A 17,143-nucleotide genomic window follows, 5' to 3' on the forward strand; every position below is an offset into this window, starting at 1 on the left:
ATGTCATGTTTTTACACATCAGGCTTTAGCAAAGATCCATGTTTGACGTGACCACAAACCACCACTCCGTCTTGCCGTGCCACCGTTGGGAAGTTACAGCCTAGTTGGAGCTTCAGTGGCCACCGATGGTGTCTAAACAGCGGGGTGGAACAACTTGTTCGTGCAAAGAGCCGAATCCAGTGCCGTGTGAGGTTTATCTGACTTGTCTCTGTGCCGTCCACTTGCAGCAGGGGAGGCCGTCACAATGCAACGTATCTCACATGCCGCAGGGCCGCCAGCCAAGGGAGAGCTATTAGTACTCATTGTGAAAAGTGAGTTGTTGAAGTGCTCACTAAATTAAAGACAGACTTATATCTTCCAAAGAAGAAGGGCTTGGAAGTAAATAGGTGGTTTTCCTGATCGTTCCAAAGTAAATAAGTTAGAAAACTGTTTCCATCCACTTTGGAGCTCAATCGTCTGGGTCCTATTTACACCACCAGCTATTTAGCCATCTTGCACCAGCACATCCATGACCATACGCACAGCTGAAAGGTATTGTACACTTAGAGGAAAACCTTGAGAGAGGCCAAATCTTGTCGAGTTGAAATAACAGAGAAAGGATTAACAATGCGTGTGGCTACGCGGTTAAAAGCCCAACCTCTGACTTGATAGTTTTAACAACTTAATAATATGTACAAAAGGGCAAAAGTGAGGCTCCAATTATGGCGGTGCTGGAAAAAAATACAATCTGTTCACAGGATTGCTTCAGGACTGGAAACCATTTCAGAAACCAAACAGCAATTTAAGTGTTTTATATCGCTTTGCTTCGTTTAACGTAGCCTTTAGAAATCAGATCATGTGTCACAGGCGGACAGAGTAATTGCATATTAATCCCATCTAATATGTCTCAAAACTGTGTAATGAAACAATAAATTCATAACACCGCCTCTTACCTCCCACGCCTGCAGTCAGTGGAACATTGTCAAGCTTTCATAATCCCCTCACCCCAAATGAAACTGCACTGAAACCTTATATCACTCTGCACTGTGGTCTTGACATCATCATTTCATTGGTGTACGGACTCTCACAGGGCACTCTCTCCATACAAGTGCGCACTTGATAAGACTTACAGGCCACTTAGGAAGCTTTTTAGTGGTTTTCAGCCCCTGTCAAGAGTCAAGTGCAGCCGCTTGGCTTTGTTACCGCCAAAACTCTTCACATTGAGTCCATCTTGAGCTGCTCCAGAACTACGGCGCACGCCTCACGCACCCGCCGAAAGAACTCAGTCTAGTGTCAAGCCATGGGGGATTAACTTCAGACCAATAACACGCAATTAGATTTATTTTCCCCTCTTAAGCCTATTAGGCCTCAGCCGAGCAGTCAGCGGTTGTGCTTTCGCTGAATTTAATTGTGTTTCTTATGCCCAATGAGCTGCACGCCGCAGGGGGTGGAGGAGTGGAAGAGGCCCTCGTGTCAGCCTCGAATAGCCCGACGGAAAGCCACGCCTGAAGGGTTCACGAGCGGCCGAGGTTGATCTCCGCTGAGCTTCTTCACCCGGAAGGGAGAAGTGGGAGCTCCTCAAACTGTAAAGTGAAACTGACACCGCCCTTAATCGTGTCACTTTGCGTGTCGTCCCCTTTCATGGGCTCGCTAATCCTGTTTTGCAAAAATAAAGAAATGACCACGTGTCTCACTCTGAGGCCTTCCGCTGATCATTTACAGCCCGCTTTTGCCTTTGTATGCATGTAGGTTCCCTGGCTGCATTGCACAGCAAAATAAAGACAGAAAAGAGAAAGCACATGGTCATTTTCTTTGTGATTTTGGAACACATGACTGGAAAAAAAATAGGGTTGCATCTTTTGAATGGTGACATATCAATCCAGTCTCCAATGCATAAGAATCCTCTTTGATGGGAATACCATCATATAATTTCATTTTCCTATTTTTGGATTATTGGGTCACATGGATAAATCAATTTATTACAAATATCTGTTGAGTACTTGATTCTGATTCAATTACAGCATTCAGTGGTCTGTTATTTCTAAAGACCAGACCATTGCTACAAGTTCTGATCATAGACGCTAAGGAGAAGCCATGAAATCATTTTTAAATAAAGAAAATCTGATTTAAAATTTAAAAGAGTAGCTGTGTAACAAGCAGGAAAATGTACGGCGAGTGGGTCATTATTGTGAAATAAACCATTTTGCAATGATGACCTTTAAATTCTAATTAATAAAATGCACATTTAAGCGTTCCAGTCACTGTCTGTGCAACTGCAGGTACCACATAAAAGCAGGGCTAATGATTGCAGCAATACAGAGGTGTAACTGACAGAGAGAAGGATCCTATTCTGGTAGACAATAATTCTTGGTGCCTATTCTTCTGATCACATTTACATTCAATCCAGAAGCTAAATCATCTTCAAAGCCCCCCTCAATACCTGCTTTCTTCTCTATTCCCCTGTCGCATGCTCTCTGTTCAGCTACACATGTGATGTCTCACCTCTATACAGTCGTAGAATTTGATAAATGAAATATCCATCCCCCTCAGTCAGGTGGATGTAATACCTTTGCCAGCAAATTGAATGGATCCATAAGAAGAGTGCTTCATCACATCGTCATCCATGTGGAAGGAGCAGCAGCTGCACCTCAATGGAGACAATCAAAGGTGGAGAGAGGAAGAAGTTATCATGTGGGTGCGAGCAGAGACGCACAAGGTGGAGGATGGATGTTCAGGTGCTGCTTTGGTGACTTTTCCCAAACAGCAAACATGACATACAGCACATTACCCAGCCACCAAGTCAGAAAACATAATTACTGTATTACATTACCTTGTCCAGAATAAAAGTGTGTCTATGCAGTCCTGTATACAGTACATGACACCAATCCTGGTATACCCAACAAATTGCTGCTATTAAAAGTAGATTGCTACAGCCATAATGAGACCAGTGAGCACTCTGAGACACATCAAGCCTCACGCAATCCAATCAGAACAAAAACAAACATCTGAAGCTGCAAACTCTCATTACACCATCATCCCTCCAGACCCACACTTCAGTTTGAAACACTTCTTGATGACTGAACAAACAAATCCCAACATTTTTAGTGTTTGGCTTTTGGGGGGCAAGATTAGTAATCATATCTCTGTCCTGTTATTCTATGTCTGGGCTGGGAGGAGGAGGTGTGTGATGGGGGGTATGGATGAATGGGGGGAGAGGGGTTGGTGGGCTTTTGCTGAAAACATAATTGGCATGGCCCCGGTGACACTGTCCATCAGATTGTGCTGTGCCTCTCTGTGTGCATTCGCAGGGCCCCTGCGATGTTTCATTAAACAAGGAGCGGGGCCTCTGAGGAGATGTTTGTGCAGCCTCTGTGGCTCCACCACACAGCGAGGAGCGCGCCTAGCCATCGCAGCCTTAACACAACTATAATTAGCTATGCAACCCCAGCTCATAATGAGTCTTACTGTGTGTAGGATGTGTGTGTGTTTTGGAAAGAAAAATTACACATATAATCCGTAAGAGTTTCATGAAATCAACACATATGTTATTCAATTCATGACCTGCAATACACATTCATTCTAGTTAAATTCTGTAATTAACTCACTATATAATAGATTTCATTGTTAGTGGTGAGGTCCGCCATTCCCTTGCTGGTTTCAAACTATGCATGAGAGATACCCATAAAACAATGTATGCATGTAATCCAGCATTATGGCCTTTACACACTGGCTCTTTTCTGCTGCCATCAATTCACATCAATATATTTTTTAGAACAGCTGTTTTGGAATAATTTCACACAGAACACAAATAATCTGTGGTAAAAAAGCAACAAATTTTTTTTTCCAGTATGAGGTTGATTTTTGTGAACTTTCGCACTGTGAATAAAGGCACCCACCAATCACTTTGTGCAGAACAGACATCAAGTCACAACGTCACAGCAATGGTGGAACTGTCGCATTGCTGCTGGTATGAATATTTTGGATGTGGGTGAGTATTTGACATTTTCACAGAAAATGCTAGTATTTGTTAAAAAAAGGTCACCTATCACTCAACAGTGCATCTCTAAGCAAGATCAGCATTTTCTGATAGCTGAACAGTTTTAAATATTGCTGGGAGTAATGGAACAAGGAGGGGCAGCCACAGTGAGCTGTTAAATAAGGAGTAGTTGGTACCTCAAAACTTCTCTGCAACAAACTGTTTTCGCTATACTTTGCTGTTGTGTCCAAAACTATTGTGCTCTGTGCAGCTCAAATCAGATCATGGTTGCTCACCGCATGATAGAAAAAGTTGTCTGTTTGTTTGATTGCCCTATAAAGTGATACACTGGTTGCTCTTCTGTTGTATTTCTGACAAAGTAGCTGCTCAATGAATGTTTGCTGCCCCCAGAGCTCTGGTTATTAAACCATCATCAGTAACGATGGAGTGCAGAATGCAGTTTTGCAGAAAAATAATGTATTCATTCCCAGGTCATCAGATACCAATGCTTTGGGTTGGTGGCTCAGTCCAACTACATTTTAAAACCAATACTTGATACTGAGAGCAACTGATGTAGTATAAAGAGTGAGAAAGTCTGTGCAGGGCGAACGGAAGGGTAGGCAGATGGGTGCCTAACGTGAAACCAAAAGTCACTGTTGTTGTTGTTGTTGTTGTTGTTGTTCTTTCACTTTAGTTTTTATTGATTTTCCTCATTTTTACATGTACATAAACAAACACAGCACACGTGCCATTAACGACAGCAGAACAAACAAAGAACATAAAAGAAAGAGTAATGTCCTGTTGGGAGCTACATTCTTTTTTGTCCATCCATTCTCACAGTTTCGTCCTCTATATCAATTGTCCTTTCAATTGTCTGTCGCTATTCAAGGTCCTGAAAAATGTCCATTTCAGCCACTTGTCTTCTAGCTGTGCGTCTTGCAATCTCAAACGTCAGTTTTTCCATTGTATAGATTTCCTCTATTATCTCTATCCACTGTTCCCAGGTCGGCGGATCTACTTTACCCCATTTCCTTGTTATAGCCTTTTTGCCAGCTATTAACAATATTTTAACCAGGTACCTATCCCCTGCATGTACATTGTCTTCCGTGAAATTACACAGATGGAGTACCATACAGCTCATAGGAATGTCATACCTTAGTATCTCTTGCAGAGTTACATGTACAATTTTCCAAAACATCTGTACCTTATGGCATTTCCAAAATATGTGTACATGATCTGTGTTTAATATTCCACATTCTCTCCAACATGGTAGGTTTACATTCAAATATTTACTCTTGACCTTGAGCGTGATAAAAAATCTGATCAAATTTTTCCCAGGAGAACTCCCTCCATATCCGCGAATTGGTGGATGTTTGATGCATTTTCCACATATTTTGCCAATCTTTGTCTGAGATTTTTATGTTGAGCTCCGATTCCCATTTTTCTTTTATATAATTAGTTGAATTTTTGTTTATTGTCAATTTTTGGTACAGTGAAGATATAAATTTTTGGTACAGTGAAGATATTAAGACAATGTTATTTTAATGTAATGTTAAACACTTTACTTTTGGTCGTTGCTCAATTACGTCACTCATGTTACATAAAAAATGTAGTTTCTTTAATACAAAACATGATGTTTTTTCTAAACCTAACCAGTAGTTTTGCTGCCTAAACCTAACCGCGACCATTTGACAATATTAACCATGTGTTACAATGTGTTTCAGCTGTGTGGCCGATTTCAGATTTTTTAGCTACAAGTGACCATATTAAGACAAGAGGTTCATCTGACTGAGAGCCCGAGGACGCTATCCACAGACAGCCTGTCACTTAGTTTGGCCACTGCCAGGATTATGCATAACTTTAGGCCTTAATCAAATTTAAACAAATGAATTATATAGAAATTCACCCCTGCACAGTTGTCATGAATAGGAAAATTAGCTATACAGACTAACAGTTGTTTTGTACTAGCCTGTAAACATGTTTAATTCTGCTGTAAAGATAGGTATTTTAACATGGGAGTTGATGAGCAATGACTTACTTTTGGAGCCGGCCTCAAGTGGCCATTTGAGGAACTGCAGTTTTGAACACTTCAGCATTGACTTTTTTTTTCAGCCCTGAAGCTTGCCGCTTGGACTCAACAATTTAAACTTCAATTCAATTACAATTTCAATTTTATTTATAAAGCCCAATATCACAAATGACAATTTGCCTCAGAGGGCTTTACAGCATATGACATCCCTCTGTCCTTTGGACCCTCACAGCGGATAAGTAAAAACTCCCCCAAAAAACCCTTTGACCAGGAAAAAAAATGGTAGAAACCTTGTGGAACTCCAAAACAAACTCAAGTATGCAAAGATGATTCATCAAGAACAATCAACTACCTTTTTCCAGAACTGCATACTGCACCTTTAAGTGGGCTATTATACTTGTAAAAAAGTGACTCACTGAGGAAAAATACTGTTGATATATGCTTGGATTAACAAGTCAAGCAAAAATTAAACCATGCCTGAAATTTTCTGGGTCATTGCCACTTGGTACTTGCCAAATTGCTTTCACCTTCCCAGAAGAATTTCAGGCCAAGTGAGGCTGAATGGCATGACGTTAGACTTACTGAAGTGTTGTTATATAAAAGTTATTCATTGATGTCGTCTGAGTTTGAATGTCATCACCTGGTCGGTGTAATCATAATTCTGACTGCATGCCTTCCTGTAAAACATCTGAACCTGCTGAAGCAAAATACAATAAACTGTAACTAAATCTGCATGTCTCCAAACAATCACTTCTGAGTTTGTAATAGTTTGCAGTAACAGTGAACAACCATCTGTTGGAAACAAAACCAATTACACAACTGTTACACTATGACACAGAAAACATAAACGGAGATCCAGTTGTGCATAAAAGGACCGAGGCTCCTGGTCATGGCCCTCAGCTTCAACAAAGATAATCATCAGAGATATTGAATAAGGGGGATGTGAAGATAATATGAAGCATGCAAGCCAGAGGAATCCGCACTGCCTTATATGGTCTCAAGTGGAGCAGAGAGGGCAAAGGGGTTAGCGAGGGTACAAATCGTGGACAGTACCAGCTCGTCCTTGGGAAAACTTTTGTCTACAAATGTGGAACTAAGAGAAGTTTAATAAATCATATCACGCCCCAAAGAGATTCCATTGTGAGTAGATCACTTGTGTCCCGTCTGGATTTAATAATTCAAGGTAAAGCCAACTTTTCTTCAACTTTTCATCTTAAAAAGGGGTCAGCATTGGAGTCGATAGCCTTTTCTCAATTACCCTTAATTCCACCATTCAAGTGGCTCTTAGTATTTTCCACAAAGCCATCCAATCCTGTCCGGCTACACTGCAGTTAACAGCTCGATTCATCACGAAATAGCACACTTGTACTTCTCACTATGCTCATCTGTCCATCAAGTGAAATTTAATAATCATATTTGTGTAACTCACCCTCATAATTCCCACACACTCAACAGAAGCTAAATATATACCACTTCAGCTGGCTCCACACATCTAGTTGTGTCTGCTAGCAATTAGTATATAGGTTTGTGCGACTCCATTGTTTGGACTGCCGACCTCTCAGAGAGATAATGAACCATAATCGTTGAGTGACGCTGTAATTGCCAAGGTGTATGGTGACACGATAGCCGACGCAATTACCCTACTTTTGACATCAATGCTCTCATTAAATGATGTCATTGAAACATGACACGTTGCATACACATACACACCCAGCCAGCCAACCCCACATACACACAGAACAGTGTCTCTAAAAAGGTTTACACAGGTATCCTGTATAGTATATGCATAAAAACTGCATTTATTGCTGCATTTAAAAAAAAGAGTTTAGAAATGCTTTTTTAAAGCCAACAGATTTTCACAAACATCAGCTTTGCAATCGTATTTTTTAAATTATTTTTTAATGCAATAACATCATGAATAATTAGTCTTACTTGTTTCTCCTACCTTATTTTGTTGCTCTGTTTGGGATACATATTATGAATATTCCACCCATACTGTCACTATTTTGTAATCAAAGAAAGCCCATCACATATTTAATTTTCAGAATATTTTTTCCTTATGAGTGCAGCTTAAATTCATGCATGTACCTCACTTTGCAATTACACAACATGCAAAAGTCAAGCAGTTCGTATATTCTGCACCCAGAACAAAGGTCTACCTTTACTTTTTCAGTCACCTCTGTGAACCTTAACCCATACAAAGAGACTGCAATATTCATTTCTGTTTTCACTTAAATCTGGCTTACATCTGCATTTACAAGGTGCCTGTGCAAAGCGTACAAAATTATTTCTTTATTAAGTGTCAGCAGCTACTGGTTCTTTAGTCACCACTTAAATATATGCTGTAAAAATGTGTCAAGCAAATAGCTTGTTACTGTTTTATTGTCACACCTAACTCTATTCATCTGAATCACTTTTCTCCACTGCACTCTGAAGAAACCATGAGAAGCTGAGATACTATGGGAAGCACTGATAATAACAATACTTCCTCAACACAAACAGAAAGTTCTTATATCATGTAACTCTATTAATAAGTACTTTTATATACACATACACAATTTATCTCCCATGCACACCTCCTTGAAACACTTTACTTAACCTCTCTCTTACAGACAGACAAACACACACACACACACACACACACACACACACACACTGACCAGCCGGCACTCACAAACAGAACACAAGCAAAAGGCCATGACCATAAATAAACACAAGAATTTGTAAGGTTGACTTTTGCAATTAGGACTGCAAGGGAAAATATATCTCTGAGAAACATTTTAATGAGCCTCTGCTAAGCAGCCGTGCTCTCTAAAAGAGCACCTCAATAACGGTTCATCACTCAAAAACTGATGTAGAGAAAATTCTTGAGGGTGTGAGATATTTCACCGTGTCTGGTGATGGCTCTCTGAAGAGCCCTGGGCGTCATAAAACCTGAAGGCAATTAAAAGTGGTTATTTTTCACCCCCGTTTCTAAATTCTGTAGCAATTAATCTGCCCAATTTGATTACGAACGGCACAAATTAAACAATAAAGACCTGTCTAATGAGGGATTAATTATGGGTAGCAGGAGGGGAGTGGGACAGAGGCAACGGCCATACGTCAGTGTCTCCTGCAGACAGCGCAGGGCCATAAGGAAGACAGAGAGGCTCCTCGTCCATGTGGTCCTGCGCTGATAGGGCCCCCCCTCATCACAGATCAGTAGATCCACAGCCCATGGAGCCCATAAACGGCTGGGCCATAATTGAAAGTGCCAAAATCAATAGCGTTGACAGGCCTTAATTAAATTAAATATGTCTCCCATAGGAGAGAGGTGGGGTTGTGGAAGGAGGTGGGTACATGTGCTGCTGCCCGAGTGAGCTCACTGTGAGAGGAGCTGTGACTGGAGGGGCATCTTTGGTGTGTACGCACCAGTGGGTGACAACACCCTTAAATGGCAAACGATTTACTTATAAAGTGACATGCGATGACATCATTAAACAGGCAGTGACAGATGTGGAAACTAGTAAAGATGACCTTATAAATTAGCTTAAACGCCTGTTTTTAAAATTACTTTTTTTCCTCCTGACCTACATACAAACAGCATAATGCCATGCATTATGCCAAACTACAAGAAACACAGTGCAATTTTGACTAAAGCAAAAATAGTTTATGTATTTGCTCACTTTTACACGCTACCAGTTCGGCACTGTGTTTGTACTGTTGGTAAAATCAGTCATCCAGTCATTTACTGGGCAGGTTTATCCAACATCAGGCGCAGTATGGTTTCATTGGCTTCAATACACTACCCAGTCAACTTATCTTCATACTACAGTCCATATGATATCCTTGGAATTAACTGTTAGGTTAGATTTAGGAAAAGAATCATTATGTGACAACATGATATAACACACATATGTATCTTAAAATAACATTGACTTTTGGTTTCACACAGGGCACAAACACTGGTCTCCTGGGTCAAAGTCCCGTGTTTATTGATTTGTTTTTATCTAAAGTTGCAATGTGATGACATGAAGTTACAAAAAACACACATGACAAAAAATATCCCAATAATGCTTACTTTTGTTTTAACACGCTGACGGGACATGAATGCTGGTCTCCTGGGTCAAAGTCCTGTGTTTGTTGGTTTGTTTTTACCTAATGTTTCAATGTGACGATGTGATGTTTCATACGTACATGACTTAAAATAACTCATTGTTGACTCCTGGTTTCACTAAGGACAGAAACACTGGTCTCCTGAGTCAAAGTCCTGTATTTGTTCATTTGTTCTTACCTAAAGTTACAATGTGATGACATCATGACGTGATGTTAGGAACATAAATGATGAAAAAATAACTCGTTGACTTATAAAGTGTTGACTTTTGTTTTAACACGGGACATAAACACTGGTCTCCTCTGTCAAAGTCCTGTGTATGTTTGACCCAGCCACCACCCCCATTGCCTAGCTACATGGACTTTGTTTTGCTCCCAATTACATGGGTTATATATAAATTATAGTGTGTTACTTTCCGTAGGGGTAAGTGGAAAACAGTGAGTGAGAACAGCCTGACCCAGGACGCTTCACAGAGGCCACCACAAACTCAGACCAAAAACTCATGGCACCTTGCAAACAAAATATAACTAAAACTCGTGGTTAATGCTGAAAGAGGTATTGTAAAATTGATTGGGCTACTCCTTCCCCATACCGATCATAGTTTCCACATATTGTATCTGATTCAGTTGTCAAGTATTACTTTGTGTGACTGTCAACAGGTCAATAAAACTTGTGACGAGCTAAACCACCGGCCGTCTTGATTACAGATTTGCTCACAAAGAAACAAAGGGGATGTACCATAATGGCCTGCATGGCTGAATGTGGCACAAATCCTCCAGCATTCCTGCTGCAGACTGCTCAATGGGGTTCACCGCCCGGCCCATTACAACCAGAGGATCTCCTGTTGTCTTTAGGCTGATCCTGCTGGCCACAGGGAAACATTGAGAAGCAAAGGACATCACCTGTATAAAAAAAGCCCAACTCCTCATCATTTCAGGCTTTGCCCACATTTAAAGGATTAGGCAGCTCGAGTCAGCAAAGGGTCACTGACAGAGTGTTCCTCTGGGTGGAGGCGGGCGGAGGACAGGGGCGGGTTAGATGGGGGGGCTACGAGAGGCTCAACCCCCTCTGGATAAACTTGAGTTGCAGACTGTTGAGACTTGTGAGATTAGGATGGAGCCAAGTCTGCTACGCTGTGATCTGAAGGACAGGGCACACAGCGGCTTGCCGTCCACAGTGCAACTTCCCAGACGAACCCCCTGATTCTGCCCCCCTTTGTTGTTTTGCTTTGCTTTTCTTTGGCCAGATCTAAAGCGGGAGGGAACAGCCCGAAATGATGGGCTTAAGGTTTTTGTGAGGGATGGTTTATGTACATGGTGTCACTGGAAGGGCAAGGCAGAGATTTTGCAGTGATATTTTAAAATGGCTGAACCACACACCGCTGTATAAATCCTTATGATTGCATTTCAGAATCTATTTTTTTTATCTGATGTCAGTTCCCACAGAGTTAATTTCCAACACAATTACCTTCGGTTATTTTTTCTTGCCTATCTTGATGAAATTGGGAAATGATTATAGATTTCCAAGGGAAAACTGATCCATTGGAGAGGGAAAATATTGATGGTATTCAGAGAGGAAACAGTATCTGTTCAAACATAATAACCTGTAATTTTGATCATATTTAGTTCATTATTTTTGAGATATCATATTGAGTACTGCCAACATCAAAAGAGAGGCCTAGTGGTTTTTGCATGAAATGTCCTGTTATGTTCATTTTCTTTTCCAGTGCAACATTAAAATTATTTTTTAAATTCAAATTGAATGGTATAACAGATGCAGTCACTGTAATAAATATAACAAACACAATTTAAAAGATATTAAATCACCCAATTTTAGGGATATATTATTTCACAATCATAATAATATTGATATTAATACATTGCTATAATAATACTTGTAGTTGTAGCATCAGTATAAATAGTGGTTGCAGCTGTATTTCTGTTCTAAAATAAGACTGAACATGTTTTCATTATTCCTGCAATTTGTTTTGAGCGCTTGGAAATATGGGTGACAGCGTTTTGATGCTCCACATCATTTACTTCATCATTAAGCATCCTCTTGAAGCCCCGCACAGCCGATTACAGGAATGATTTGTTGCTAAAACTATTGCTTGTTATGCGCTTATTAAGCATTTCATTTAAGACTCTATTTAGTTTCTAATCAACAAGCGCACTCGGTGCCTGAAAAGCCCAAATGATGGACTTATCAAAATAAATCCCATGATTTGTCATTAGTTAATCAGTCCGTTTTAGATGGCCTATATCATATTACCCAGGCCAGTGATTTGCAAATGATTTTAGTATGCTTCCTGTTTAATGGCGTGAAAGAAATAAAGGGGCGATAATTCAATTTCACACCAATACCTCGGGTAATTGAGATGCCTTTGATTGAGCGGCGGAAATGTTGTAAATTTAAAAAGCCGCAGTTTTATCTAAGTTTCACAGAGGAGTGAACGGCAGGCAGAAACACTGATACCGCCGCTCACATGGGGGAATTATTTTGATTTTAAAGTCATGCAGAGGTCAGGGTGTGAGGGATAGTGATCCTATCTGACTGGAGCTGTGCGTGTGTGGGTGTGTGGGTGGATCACGAAGGGGAGAAATCGAAATATTGTGCAGACATGCTTTCTATATAAACCTCTCTGGGCTACATGGGCCTACAATATGATTTTTAGCATTTTAATTACTTAAAAATCCCTCATAATTATTCTTTTTAAATGTAAATTTGAAATACTTGAATAAAGACCATGAGTAATATAATAATGTGTAAAAATATAAATAGTTAGCCAATGTTAGGTGGATGTATCCCTTGGAAATTATTTTCAAACATTGCCAGAACACGAATAAAAATTAAAGTAGGCCTAATTTAATGCAAAAATGCAACTCATCATTGAAGGGGTGCACATCACTCAAATCAAGTGCAGTTATTTTATCATGGCTAAAAACTGAGAATAAAATTGGGTTAAGTCCCATGTGATTTTTCAATAAATACATATTGATCTTTGGATGCATATTTAAAAATACTAAAAGGCCATGCCAATCTCAGGCCACTGATTTTAGAGCTGTATAAAGAGTTATGATGGTTACACACACCTGAAAATGAGTAAAAAATACCCACTTTATTTAATTTATTTAGAATAGATTATATATTCTAAATAAATCATTAGTAGGCTATTAATTATCTCCGATGATATTTGTCCGACGAGCATTAGAGCTTCATACAAGTAGGCTGAAGTGGTTCCAATTAGCGCATTAATATTTAAACCAGCAGTGATGCGGTCACAGGTGTGTGTCGAAGCACTACTGCGGCTTTAACAGCCAATCAGATTCGAGCAGTCCAACTGTTTTACACTCAGCTGATATGCCGAAAAAATTAAGCATCAAACAAAACTCGCTTTGCTTTTTTTTTAAGATATCCCGAAAAACAGTGGAGAGAAAATAGGCCATGAGACAGTGCCGTGTGCATCAGGTTATATCAGAGACAAAAGTGCAGCGATATCGATAGACAATCTTAAATCATCATGCATCATTTCCGAGTGATTCTGAAACCATGCCAGGCAAATAATTCTTTGCACAGCCTCTGTAACAATATGGCCCCCCGCCGGGCTGGCGACGACGCCTTTTTCTCTCTGAGCCGCACGAGGTTTTTTATCATCACCGTGGGACACATTCATCGCGCCTGTCAGCCGGGGGAAAGGTGAGGGAGATGAATGGGGAATAAAGTTCACAAAGCGGTGGATCTGATTGACTTAGGGAGTCAATAGCTGCAGAAAAAACTTATATTCCTCCACCTTTTTCTTCTTCATCATCACCATCTTCTTCTCTTTCTCCAAGCCGCGTGCAATCGCCGACGCTTCACGTGCATTTATCATCGTCACCCGGCGTGCCTTCACATTTGGAGTCTATTTCTTCTGCGAGCTGCTGTTTGCCTGCTGTTCACCGAGGCTGCAGGGACTTTACACAGAGCTGGGCTCGGCTCAGCTAGTGCTCATTCTCTCTGAAACATAAAGAGCTGCAATAATATTGAATGTTGCTATGTGCATTTACATGGCTGTCATAGATGGTTACCTATTTTAATATTTATGTTAATTGTGCAGCAACTGGATATGACAATAATTGAGTTACACAATAATAAATATATATTAGCAATTAAATAATATTTTTCTTGGAAGTTTGCACATCAATAATTATTATTGTTAAATGATCCGCATATTTTATTTTGATTATTGATATTAACATATTTAAAATGCTGCACACTCCTATTTTAAACATTCAGGATGTCATATATGTTCAATATAAGGTGAAAATGCAATGCCATAATCTCCTGCTGTCTCGTGCATATGCTGCATTATTTAAGAGTTAAATAGGCCTCCACATTTGTAATACAAACATGTTGTTTTGTGGGTTTAACTGGACATGAACTGGCTCGCTGGTGACTTTTGGACTTTGGACACATCCACCTGCCAAATGGACTCAAGTCTGCAGACTGACCTGTGAGCCAGAGTGTGAATGGCGTGGTGAAGCTTAAATGACCGTGAGGCATTGTTACTTACTGGCAGCAAAGTGCTCCGATCCGCCTGATTGCGCTAATTGCTTTGAAATAAGATACATTATGTATAATTATGGAGACCTTGGGCTGTTTTCTTTCATCTCTCCGAGGTGCATCATAAAGTTGTTATCAAATTAACTTCAAATCGCTAAAATGCTAAAATGAGATCACACATTTCTGACTATATCTCCCATTAATATCCCAAGGGCAGGCGCAAATGTCACTATATAAATCTAAAATATGACCAGGATATAGGAGTTATACTCACATGAGCGCCATTGTCCTCCAGACGCAAGTCATTTACTTGCACCAAGTGCAAATATTTTGCCTGAAAATGCCTTTTGACATCGACACTCCCTTTTATGTCTTTACAGTCTAAATTGACAGACCTTGCATGAAAAGGGTTAAGACAACTTTGAGAGGAGGCAACAATGGGCCTTTGTCTGGAGTCCCTGCCTCCCGACTGGGAATCAAAGTAGTTTATAAAGTGAAATAAAGGCCCGATGAGCCTTACAGTTGTTTTGTATCCCAGCTCGGCCCTCATTTGTTGCCTCGGGATTTAAATAAAACGGTATGGTAATCGTCTTCTCCATGGCACATCGCTCTTCTTAAAGGCCACTGTTTGGGATGCTAATTGCCACCAACATTGTTTTCCAGCACCGCTGTCCCCCCTCTGTTCACAAGACAAATAAACTGGAGGATGCTGCAACAACCAGGGCCCACAATCAGGTTAAATGGGTGTTTATTAAAATCAAATTTTGGTCGAGATCACAGTTAAATCACCAAATGATGATGAGAAAATGTGTGAGGCAGACATCATAAATTATAGTGCAGTTTTTTGTCATCTTATCTCTGCCTCTGATCATCAAATCAGAAAACCCTGGAGATGCAGTAATAAGACCTGCAGTGTTTCCACAAGCAAACATGTGAGTTATGAGTTTCTGAACGAGCACACGCCACGAGCAGAAATTAGCAGGCTATGCGTTATTGCTGCTGCAAGTTACCAAACATGCAGCGCGCGGTAATGCGCCTCACGTGCGCCTCTATTTGTGTTTACGCAGACTCGTTTAACGAGTTGGTGTCGGGAGGACGGGTTAAGTGTTGGAGCCTCCGAGCAGAGGGGGTCTTCAGACGGACTGCGGCAGCCCGGAGACTCCGGTGACTTCAAAGCTTTGCGGAGCAATGCCACTCGTTCCAGGTTAGAGGCTTTAAGTGTTTCCAAACACACTGCAGCTGCACGCGGAGGCCCTGCTACCTGCACACACACACACACACACACACACACACACACACACACACACACACACACACACACACACACACACACATACACACACATACACACAGGATGTGCTGCAGAGGAAATGATAAATTAAGATTTGTGTGTTAAGTTTTTTGTAAAGCGACTGGAACCTGGTTATCAGCTGTAAAATGCAAAACAACAAGGGAACACCTGTGGCTGCGATTTAAATATGAATGTGGCAACCGGAAATTACCTGTTGTTCAAGAAATACTTTTGATAAATAACTTAAATTGATTTATTATTCTAATAATTTTAACATTATTTTCAACACCATTTCCCTTCATTTGATTCACTTCCCCTACAGACCATGCCCTCACCAAGTAGCAAATAATTGACCTTATCGTGCCATCTTTATGGCTCATATGCAAAACAGGCACCTGCTTGCCTGGTAAAATCTGTGTCACCTTCAATGTTGATTGCACTGTTCGCATGAAGGAAGCCATTTACCATGTGAACCATGACTAGGCTACACCACAACAAGTTGAAACTTTATGAGGCATACGAGGGCGGCGGTACCTCTGTGGTCCTGGAGAGGGTTATTTCTAATTTCCCTTGGTAAAGCTATGGCACAGTGACAGATAGATTATGAGCATGATTGGTTTGAGGTCTCACAATCCCCACTGCATTTAACGCCCCGCATGCTCCGTGCGCAAAGTCAGAGCAACAAACACCTCCTCCGGATCTGCGGTCTAATGTGTATCTTGGGAGACACTTGCATAGAGGAATCCTTTTCAGTGCAGAGGACTCTCTGAGAGTAACTTCAGTGGGCGCTGACCTTTTCCTTCCGTGGAGCCTGCTATTACAGCGACTATAGCGCTCATTTGAATAGATGGAAATGGCGTGCGATCGGCTGAGAAAAAGCTAATTTTTCAGGCTGAATGGCTCAGTGTCCCTGGGCTAGGGCGGGTAGAGGGTAGAGGAGGAGGCGGTGCTGCGCTCTCGGTGCGGGTTCAACTTTTTCAATAGTCTCCCTAAAGCCGAGCGCTTTGATCCGCGCGCTGCTGGCGCCTAAAAACAACATAACTTGTCTGCCCATTAGGGAGACTGACAAATCGTGACAGATTGTTTATGCTTGGCAATTAGCGACGCAGACGCTTTTCCTGAGAACTGGCTACACAGCAGAAAAGGTGATCTATTTCCATGTCTTTACGCGAGAATTTAAAGCAAAATGAAACTTTATCTCGTGCGTTTCCATTCTGAGTGAAATATAACAAA

Source organism: Epinephelus moara, chromosome 24, assembly GCF_006386435.1.
Source record: "Epinephelus moara isolate mb chromosome 24, YSFRI_EMoa_1.0, whole genome shotgun sequence".
NCBI lineage: Eukaryota > Metazoa > Chordata > Actinopteri > Perciformes > Serranidae > Epinephelus > Epinephelus moara.